We start from the raw sequence: 11,769 nt of genomic DNA on the forward strand, positions 1-11,769 counted from the left end.
GGCAGTTTGCTCTGAGTCCCGCCCTCCTTTTGTAATTGGCTACTTTGACATTACTATTAATTCCACTATCATTTTTTATCATCAAGACACAATGTTTTGCAGTTTTCTTCTTCACATATTAAAAGGTAAGAAAACTGCTACAGAAAGACTAAGCACAACATTAACAACAGGGGCTGGGATAAGTAAGGCAAATAATTAAAACAATAAATAATAATGAACTGAAAGCCCAAACGGTATATATATATATATATATATATATATATATATATATATATATATATATATATATATATATATATTAAGTAGATGATGAAAATTAAAAAACTTTACTAAAGAAGTAAAATTTATGGAATTGAATAAGTAAAATGACAGATCAAATTTAAGGATAAGGAAATGGGGATGTTTATCTGAACTACAAGAACAACAAAAACGACCTCAATGATAACACTTGTAGAAATAAAGGTAATTAAATTAACAATTTAAGTAATTCAATTTAAGACAATAGTAACACTAATATCACAAGTAATAAAAATAGAAATAATAGCGATTATGATTGGCTGGTTGTCCTCCAGGTATCGTGGTTCTGATTGGCTCTTTGATGCGAGCGCGCGAAGAACCGTTATCAATGCTCGTCACAACCTTTGAATGTAAAATAGTAAACAGCCAAATATGGAAAGCGAATATGAACTTGCTTGTCAACTGTTCATGACAGTGGATTAAACTAAATTCAGTATAAACAAGCTTCATATGAACGACAGCACCTCAAACAGGAGCTTTGCTGAAGGTCAGGTGAGGCTTCATTACCCAGAGCTGACCAATAGGTAGGTTTGTGGCTCCTCCTTTATCAGCCTTCCTCCAAACATGGGTTCACAGACCCATGGTTAGGTTTAGTAACACCGCCTGTCCGCTAGAGGGAGACTTCGTTCTTTTCACTTCAGTTAAGGCTTGTTGGCTCTCAGAGATGGTTAAAGTAACAGGTAAGATCTCAGTTAATCAGAAAACTGAACAAGATAACCTATAAGAGCGGTATATATATTTTTAATTATTGGTGATTCTACTTCTGCGTAGCATCAGTGGAGTGTTTTGAATGCATTGATGATACTTTCGCGGTAATATAAACTCTTAATAAGCAGTTTTAGTTGAGTCTGTTGGGAAATTAATTTACAAAGACTTCAGGGGCCAGGGTAGCTTTATGAAAAAAATTTAACAAGTCATGTTTTCCTGATCTTTTTCATTTCAGTGTAAAGGTCAGGAAATCATTTTGGAGATTCATCAAAACATACCCCATAACACTGTCCTACTGTTAAAAGTTGTTCTGCTGTTTTGTTACAGAGCCTGACACGAATTTCCACCTTTTTGGACAATAATGTTTAATTCTATTTAAGTTTAGTAGCTTGGATATTTAACAAACATACTGTATTATGCCAGGTATAACAACCAAAGCAGTTAGTAAATGCAAATGTATAAATTAGAAGATGTAATTAATTGAGGCTGATGATTTTTTTCTCAAGGGGGTGCTATTACCTAACCCAAAGTAAGGCTTGAAAATTACATAAAAGGTGTCACAACAGATGTTGCACCAGTGCAGTCAATAAAATAATATTGAAGGCATACATCTGTCTTTGGTGCTCTGAATTTACAGAATATTCTCAATGTGAACTCTTTTTTTGTGTTCATGTTCATTCTGTTTTTCTGAAGACAGTTTTGTCATACAAGTGGTGGGGTGATGACCTAGCACCCCTTATCTAGCCCCACTGCTCAGGTTTGAATTGTATTGTAATGAACATCAACTTTTAACACTTCCTCACAGGTTTCATTTTTCTGATCCGTGTCGCTCCTTGTGTGGTACCAAGGACAGCACTCACACATCCTGCTGGAGACAGACTCTCGTGGGCATTCAGGGACCTGGGATACCGTTAGTAAGAGAAAATATAGATGTTGCTTTATTTTAAACCTCAGTTGATGATTTGGCATTTACTGACGCTAGATCCTCCTCTCTTAGCTTAAACCATTTTTCTGTGGCTTTGAAGGTCCCTCTGAGCACAGTGGCCTTCATCATCTGTAAATGGAAGTTCAGACCCACCAGGACTCTTCCTAGAGCTGGCCACCTGTCTAAACTCAGCCATCAGGGGAGATGGATCTTAGTCGGAAGGTAACCAAGAACCCAGTGGTCACTGTCAGAGCTCCAGCAGTCTTCCCTTACGAAAGAAAAATATATGTACCAATATATTTTTTGAAATGTATTGTAATATATTATTGATATATTATGATATACATGGAATAATATATTGAGGGCACATATACAATATATTATATATTCATGAAATATATTGCAATATATTGCAAAATATACAAATGATTGCTGCTTTCCATATATTGCAATATATTGCAAAATATAAATACTAAATCTCATATATGGGAATATATTACCTGATATATGACATGATATTTTCCAATATGCTGCAATATATTTTTCATTCTTAAGGGTTCTGTGGAGCAGAACCTTCTAGAAGGACCTGGCCTGTTCAGTAGAGTGGCCATTTGGAAGCCATTCCTTAAGCTTGGTTTCTGCTTGATGCGTTCATGAGGTCTGCGCGGCTTTGCGTGGAGGAATGATGTCATCTTAGCAGTCTTGATCCCTTGCATGGTTCTTTTTAAGGGGGAAATTTGTGCGCTAACCTTGCAGAGCAGACGGACCTGCCTGATTCAGTTTCCGAACTCCTGTAGGTCCATCTTGCCAGGCTCCATTGACCAATGAATTCACTTGGCTAAATTCTAACCAGCCCAATCAGGGAAGAGAGGCGAGAGCTGTGGGAGCAGACGTGACGTCAGCAGACTTTCATACTTGTCAGCGTTCCTTTGATTCTTAAATTAAATTTATAAAACCGGAAGCTGTCGTCTAACGCCTTTTTCACAGCTGTTTCTCATGATTCAGTAGTTGTTCATCTATTGTTTCTTAGAAGCATCGGCTCACATAAGCTACGTCATGCCGTGGTTTGATGTTGATTGATCCGTGGTGAGTGTGTTAATCAGAACGGTCGTCCAATCACCAGTTGCAGATTTTTTTTAAGGTCCCGCCTCTGAAAACAAATCTGAGAAGCTGCTACCTAGATGGACTAGTGAAATAATTCTGCGTCGGATATATGAAACTGTCCGTCTGGCGTGTCAGGTTATTTGTGCGCTGCACTCCTCCATAATTTTCTAATTTTTCGTGTAGGGATTCACAGATGAACTGGAGCTCCAAAAGCACAGAGAACACAATAGGCATTTTTGATTCATCACACAGTGACCACCATAATATCTGAGTGATGAACAATTCCTTGAGTGAAATTGTGGCCAAACTCAGGGTTGTTCTTCAGCGGCAGGGACTGGGAGACAAGTCAGGACTGAGGGAAAAATGATTTAAGCAATGTACAGTGACATCCTGGATGAAAACCTGCTACGGAGCACTTTTGACCTCAGACTGGGGCCACGATACATCTTTCAGCAGGAAGATGACCTTAAGCACATAGCCTAGATATTAAAGGAGTGGCTTCAGGACAACTTTTTGGATGTTCTTGAGAGGCCTAGACTTGAATCCAATCATCATCCCTGGAAAGATCTGAAAATGGCCATGCACTGCTGCTCCCCATCTAACCTGATGGAGTTCAGAGGTGCTGTGAAGAGTAATGGGCCAAACTGCCCAAAGATAGGTGTGCCAAGCTTGTGGTGTCTTATTTAAAAAGACCTGAGGCTGTGATTGCTGCCAAAGGTGCATCAACAAAGTATTGAGCAGAGGCTGTGAACACTTCTTATTCTTAGTTTTCACGTTTAAAGGCCACTGCACTGACATGGGAAATGAGAGCTTCAACCAGCTATCATCAACCAGTTACTGCTTGAAACTACACTTTTAATAGCCCCCATCACACACACACACACACACACACACACACACACACACACACACACACACACACACACACACACACACACACACACACACACACACACACAGGTTAACTGTCCCTGTGTGACGTCCCTGCAGCCTGAAAACATGTGACGTCTCAGCTTTTTGTCCCCCCTCAGCCTAGGTGGCCCGTCTTCTTCTAAAGGCACTTTCTCTGAGGCCAAGATGCCCCTGTGCCCATCCCCCCTCTGTCCCACACTCACACACACTCCTGCCCCCCTTGCACCCCCTGATGGGTGCTGGATTGTGGGATTGAGAGATGGCGGGGCTGGGGAGGGGGGATTATGCGAGTGTGGGGCTCGTAAAGGGCCTGCCATGCTCTTTCTGTTGTGTGACGGATGGCTGGGAGGCTGAACGGGCTGCTTTGCATGAGAAGAGAAGCCAGCAGAGGGGAGAAAAGAGGGCTATTGAATGAGGCCTGTCACCTAAAACCACCCCCCCCTCTGCCCAACAGCCCACCCTTCATCATCCATCCCTTCATCCTCTCGTCCCTCCTCCTCCCTTGTTCTGCTTCTCCATCTCGCTCTCCCTTTCTTCCTTCATTTTGTGGCTTTCATTCGTTGGTCTTCTCTGCTTCTTTCTCACCCTATAATCTACCCCCATTCTCCAACCCCCCCACCCTGCTGCCCTTCTTACTCCTTGATTTCATCCCACTTAATTTCTGTTCATTCACATTTTCCCTCCTTTCCATCACGCTGTTTTTACCTCACTGAGTTCCATAACATTCGGATCCTCTCATTACTTTGTGCTTATTGTGAGCGGGCAACCATAATGGAAATGTCATTGTCAGGCCTCTTTGACACTAAAAGAAGTCATGTGACTTGATGCTCTGACATGCTGACTGAGTCCACATTTGAGTCAGCAGGAGATATCACGGCATAATTAAAGCTTAAAGCTGCATCAAACATTTTCCTCAGCAACAGATATTTACATCCACGATGATCTGTGAGGCTGCTACCATGATCTGCCTCTGTCATACTCTCAGACATCTCAGAGCATCCCACCTCACCCATGCTCATGTCCACCTGTTGAGCCTTAAGTTGAAATACCTCAGTTCTGGTCTCCACCTCCTCTTCAATACAGCACAGGCTCTTAAATGGCAGACAGGTCGTAAAGAGGATCGATCATTCTGGCTGTTTGGAAGATGTTTTATGAGCGCTGATGAACTCAGACCTCTTTGAAGAGCCTGTGTCAGTGCAAAGATGCTGAAGTTTGTGACATTGAATCTCTAAAGCCTCTGGATGTTTCTCATGATTTTCTTCCCTCTTATCAGAAATGTTCAAACCAAATTCAACTGTTATTTTGTAGACAGACCTGAAAAATCCTGAATTCTATAATTTTCTAAAGTTTTAACAAAATTGGTGTCCATCTTTTTTTTATTTTTTTTTTACAAAATATTTGTTGAAAAAAAAAATTAAAGATTTTATTTTCAGAAATTCTGTAACCAAATCAATATTAAGAAACATATCTTTCAATACATTTTTCCTATCATTCGCAGACAGACCTGACAAATCCTAAATTTTCGTTTTTTTACAAAAAGCATCTGTTACATTTTGTTTAAGTTTTGTACCACAAACAATTCAATCATATTCCTTAAAAATATTTCAAAGACGATTTCTTGTCTAAGTCAGACAAACCTGAAAATCCTGAATTCTTGTATACTGAAAGCCTTTTTACAAAAACAGAGTCTGTCTTATTTTTCTCAACAAAATATTGGTTAAGATGTAAACAGATAACAGGTTTAGGTTGAAAAATTCTTAAACCTAATTCCATTTAAGGATTAAATGCATGTTTTAAAATTGTTTTTCATGTCTTTTACGAAATGTTTTGTCTGCAAAAAAAGTTAACAGTTAAAATGGATTTATCAGAAATGCTTCAGTAATATTCTTTGAAAACATACATTAAAGTTGTATCTTGTCAAACCTGACAAATCCTGAATTTAAACTTTTTAAAAACCAGCATCCATAAAATTGTACTCACAATACATTTAAAAAAAGAAAAAGAAAAAAGAAAAGCATATTTTGAAGTATTTTCTTGTCTTTTTGCTGACAGACCTGATTAATCCTTCTCAGCAATTTATCATCCTCTTATTTCTTTGTTTTCATCAAATAACAGTTTACGTCAGGTGGATGGATGATTAGTGACACATTGGGTTGAAATCCCAGATTCAGACCCTCCTCTTCATCCTCACAGTCTGGACCTTTACTGAACATTAACCTTTCCCTGACCACAGCAGAGTCAGAGTCTGTCTCTGGGGTGATGAAGCTCTTTATTACCCTCTCCTTGTCCTGAACCTCCTGCTGTAAACCTCTTTTATGGCTTACCCAACCTCTCTCTGCAGTGTCAGGTCGTTCCTCTCAGGGCTGCTCTGAAGCTGTGTGTGATGGGACTCAGAGCTGCAGGTGAAGATGCTCTGAAGATGCTACAGATGTCTTCTCTGCTTGATGCTAAGTCACAGCATTTAAATTTCCTGAATGCATCAGACATGATTCACCCTCAATCACAAAACAAACATCTTTAAAGTAGTTTTCTTCTCATCTGGAGGACAGACCTGAGGATGCTGGACTCTTGACTTATCTGCTTTATTTTAGCAAGATGAAGAAACATTAAACACAAGATGAAAGTCAGTTTGTATTTCAGCTTCATAGCGCTGCAGGAAGACAGGGTGAAGCCTCTGTGTGACGTACTGTTTCCAGTTCTGTTTACAGCTCAGACTCAACACAAACTAGGAAATGAGCGCTCCTTAAGGGTCACATCCTGAGTGTTGAAACTCTTCTTTTTTGATCAGAACACACTGGAACTTCTTATTCTGTATGGAGAAAAAGTACATTAATTCTAACTACAATTCAGGACCAGGACCTCTGAGGTGCTACGAGACAGTTTCACTTCAGAGACACAGCTTTCTGCTGATCTGTAGCAGGAAATAAGGAAAAACTGGCAGACATTTAAACCTGCAAAATACAAGGTTCCTCGACATATTGACTTTACCTTTTACCATCAGGTTCTGTCTATTGGGGTGTAGATTTTCCAATGAGCTATAGCTTTTGTCAACTATCTCCAAAAACAGTTAGTAACCAGAAAAGCACTCAGAGAGCACAGACCTCTGCCAAGCATATCGCGTTTGTCACACTTAAGTCCTACTTTAATGTTATACTCCCTTTCAGCAGACTGTCTGCTACAGTTTGGTGTTAGTTGTAGGTTTGTACGATAATTCGTTACCTGACAGTGTTAAAAATGATGATGACGACCCAGTACATATTTCATATTCCAGATCTTAGTATCCAGAATATCGCCAGGATTTGGATCGTACTATTGCATCTGTCAGAAATTATGGTGACCTTGTCTTCTATTGTTTTGCAAATTAATCCAACCATTTATAGTGGAGTTATATAAACATATGGTGAAAATGACCCTATCTCACAATGATGAAGAATCCTTAAAAGAATCCTGGATCCAGACGGTGATCCGGATCACCTCCAAAATTTAATCACTTCTTCCTTATCCCATTTTGAACATTTCCTGAAAATTTCATCAAGATCCTTTCGTTGAATTTGAGTTATGTTGTGTACAGACACACTCTCCCAAAAACGTAACCTCCTTGGCGGAGGTAACCAAAAAAACAAAGTCAAACTATGCAGAAATTACTGTGACTCACAGTAAAAGAAAGCTTAACGTCTTCCAAAAAAGTAGTATGTAGATTGCAACTCTTGAAGAAAAAAGGAATGAACAAAATCAAAGTACAGCAACAATACAACAAGTGCCTACACCTCCCAGGATGCAGTGCAGCTCTGGCTTCTCTCTGCTGCATTTTTCCAGCTCAGTACTCCAAGTGCAGCGCTCCCCATCTCAAACATTTTCTTCTCTGTGCTTTGATAAACTTATTACCTGTTTTTGGTTTGGTGTAACATGAAATCCTGATATCAGAGCTGAAACATTCTGGTGTTTGTTTTTCTGGGACTATGAGCAAAGACAGAGAGAATGCTCTGAACAGCTTCAGGACTTTCTTTAAACCCTGATGGACAGAGAGGAGAGGAGGGTGAAGATCTGATATTTCCTTTCATTAAAGCAGAGAGAAAGGAAGAGAGGGGAAGGACTTCCTTCACTGTAAGTCTCCTAACTTTCTCAAACAAGCGGAAAAAGAAAACGTTTCATGGTGCTGACAGAGATACACAGGGACCTGACGGCCACGTTGGCTTTCCTGAGTCTGAAGTGACACAAACTAAACGTCTGAGTGTGTGTGGAGAGAGAGAGAGAGGCTGTAGGCACAGGATGATGGACAGATGCAGAAAAGAAAGAAAGAGGGAGCGAGTTAGGGAGATGTTTTGAAGGAGGAAAGCTGGGAGGAGGAGGGGTGGGGTGGGGGGATTCCACTCTGAGTAGTCATGGAGATGGAAACGGGAGAGTGGAGCTGCACAATTCACAATTAGTCACAAACACATGGTGTCAAACACACACCTGCATCACACACAGAGTCTCTCTCTCTCACACACATACACACACACACACACACACACTGGACCAGGGTCATAATCATCTTCAGTTTGTCTTCTTCCTGTTTACATCCTGGCCTTATTACCCATAATGCATCTAGAGTCAAAGTTTTATCAGAGGCTAGTTTTTGTGATGTTGGAGGCTGATCTGAACTGGTTGCTTACAGTCATCTTTAAAGTCCCCGATCCAGCAGGTTAGTGACATGTTCTCCAGACTCACCTGACTTCCTCAGAGGACTTGACTCACCTGTTGCACGTGAAACACTCTGTGCTGGGTCACCTGTGTCTGTAACAGTTAAATGTTTAGATAAAGGTCTGTGTGTGTAGAGAAGCTGGTTGGTCATCAGCTGCCCTGTAACCCTGGAGCGAGAAGTGGTCGTATCTGGACAAAAGGCTGGAGCTACGTGGTGAAATAATCCAACAGTTTTTACTGCTGAGTCAAACACCTGCATTCTAATTTTTAAAAATGAGGAACACACACTGTTTGGTGTTGTGCTACATCATAGCATTGGTTCCTTATCCTTATGTTATAGTTTTGGATAATTTGTTTTGTTAGTATTTATTGTATTGTTAAAAAAATTATTGTACTGTAGTGTATTTTTTTGGTAACAAAACGGAAGTAAATATTCTTCGACTACTTTCCTTCCCCATGAAGTAGGCAGTACAATAGAGTACATATAACTAAATTAATGCTGCAGCTTTAAGCTCCCAACACCAACACAGTTTGTGCAGGTTTAACTTTAATGTAAGTAAGTTTTAGCCATAGACCTTAAAATAAATGGATGTAGTCCCTGTGACATCACCTGTCTGTTTCTGAGACTGAGTTTTGAAGCCAATTGTCGACAGGTGCCACATTGGAAAAGAAGCAGGCCTCTATCCCCTGAGCTGCTTGTCTGATTGAGTGAACTCAATTTTTTCTTTTGCTCAACCTGAAGCACTTTGTCCCTCTCGGATGTTTTATGGTTTTGTGTGTTTCAGGCATTGCAGCATGTGTGTATTTAGAGCAGCTTGTGGTCTCAGTGCAGTTGTTGTTTTTAACTTTTTTGGATGATTTTAAAGGTGCATTGTTTTTTACACTTGCAGCAAGACTCTCGTAATGGCAGCTCAAACTAAAACATTACTGATGGTATAGACTTCAAAGGACAAGTGTTCATATGCATTGCGTCCTATGTAATCCTTAGATGAATCACTTAGGAATTACATATGACTGCTTTACCTGAACTTAATATGTTGGCTTATAGCCCTGTTGCTCTTTTAAACTATTCTCTTCTTCTTTAAAGTGACAAAACAAGGTGTGAAGAACAAAACTAACCACAAGTAAAAGCTTGGGAGCATTTTTCAGTCAAATTTCAATTTTAATTTCATTTTCTCTTTTTTGTTTTACAGTAAATTTCTGTATTGCTTCTCTAATTTAACTATGGAGCCTGAATAATTTTCTGTAGCTGTGTTTTATAAGAAGAAAGATGTGAAGTCGCCACAGTGAGAAACTTCTAAACATGTTGTGTAATCTTGACTTTGAAGTGGCTGATTTACCTGCTCCACTTCAGAATATAGAAGCACAGGTATGTAAACCTCATACCAAGAAAAAGGTTGAACTGTTGATGGTGAAAATTAAATCATATGTGATTATAATGACACAGAAGGAAGACTGTGAGAATGATGAGAGACTTTTATTCAATGATTGATGTTTGGATGACTTCTGTACCTTAGCTGTGAATGACTCTGCTCCTGTTTGGCTGAATGTATCAGTCTGAGTTTGGTTTTGAACGTAAAGGATGAATTTATCAGCACAACAGAACTTTGGTTGTGTGTGTCTTGTTTGGGGAACTTTAGCTGTTGACAAAAGCACCAGATAAAGAGTTTTATTTGTCCAAAGCAGCAGAGATCCTCCTCATTCTCTCTGGGCTCTAAAGTCATTCTGTGGTTGAATCGGTGTGTGTGTTTAGAAACGTGTCTGCAGCACAATCATGTGAAAAGAGGGCCGGACGCCTCTAAAGATTGGCTTTATAAAGAGACACAATAAGCATCTCATTGCCGTTGAAGAGACAAATAAATCTGTTTTTCTTCTTTACTCTGTTTAAGAGAACGATTGTTGACATTTAAAAAATTAACTCCAGTTTGAAGTCTGGAGAAGTTTAATCTGGTATAAATGAACTAAAGATAAAAGTTTCACTTCAGATTAATCATCATCACAAAACTCTGCAGGGAGGATGTTTTTGATGAGCTCAAGAGATTGTACTACAAACACCACCAAGGTTTCCTCTTAATTGAGAGGCTGGATTAATGTTTTTTGATTTAGGGATATTCAGGAAACTTGTTCTTCTAAAATATTGTCAGTAAAATATGAAACTTCACAGACCATGCTGTCACCCCTAATGCAAATTTAGCATAACTCAACACTTTAATACTGAAAGCAGATGATTTATATATATATATATATTTTAAGCATACAGTTGTTCTACTGTTTCTGTACCAGGCTGTAAAAAATTTTATTTCTGCTGTGAAGACTGGCTTTATTTAATGGATTTGTATGTGGTTTATGCAGACAGCATCTAGTGGCCACTCCAGGAACTGCAGCTTGAGTTGGTCATAAGATTTAAAAAATGACAGATTGCAGCCTGTGTTTGCTTCAAACTAGCTAAATTTATGTTAAAAGCATTAAAAATAGAGCACGAGAGCAACTCAAGAAGAAGTTAATTCATTACCATGCACAGCTCTTCGAGTCTACGGTAAAGTTTTGCAGGAAAAAAGGTGCAAGTCAGCTTTGTTTATCGTCTAACATTATCAGATTATGAGAAATGTTTCCTTATGTGTGATCTTCTTCCCCCCTAATGTACATTCCTGTGCCTCTCTCCACTCAGCTACTGTCTGCATTCACCACTTGTTCTCTGATAAGGCACTGAAGTACCACCTTAAAGTGTACCCTTGTTACAAATAAAGACATACATAAAACACACAATAAAGTCATAATTCATGAAGGTACACAATCTAGCGATCAAATATAAACTGAAATTGAAGTTTTGTAATTGAGTTTCAAAAATCCTCAGAAAGATTAAATTCTTTAACACATAGGCTCCCTGAAAAATGACAACACAGGGTAAAACTGAGAAAAAAAGTTTTTATCCCCCCCTGTGTTTCAGTGGAATCTAATATATTAAAGTTTTATTTAATTTACACTATCTTTAATGCTTTGGGAGAAGTGCCCCTAACCTTTAACCTTTAACTCTAATTCAAACCAATATTTCAGATTTTGGTGAAGTGTTCCCCTTCTCTCCCTCTCCTCCATCAACAAGTGTCTCGCGCACCGCCGGGGTCTTTTCTCTTGCTAATGCA

Source organism: Halichoeres trimaculatus, unplaced genomic scaffold (genome assembly GCF_033239565.1).
Source record: "Halichoeres trimaculatus isolate MK-OKI-2021-1 unplaced genomic scaffold, fHalTri1.1 fHalTri1_scaffold_22, whole genome shotgun sequence".
Taxonomy (NCBI): domain Eukaryota; kingdom Metazoa; phylum Chordata; class Actinopteri; order Labriformes; family Labridae; genus Halichoeres; species Halichoeres trimaculatus.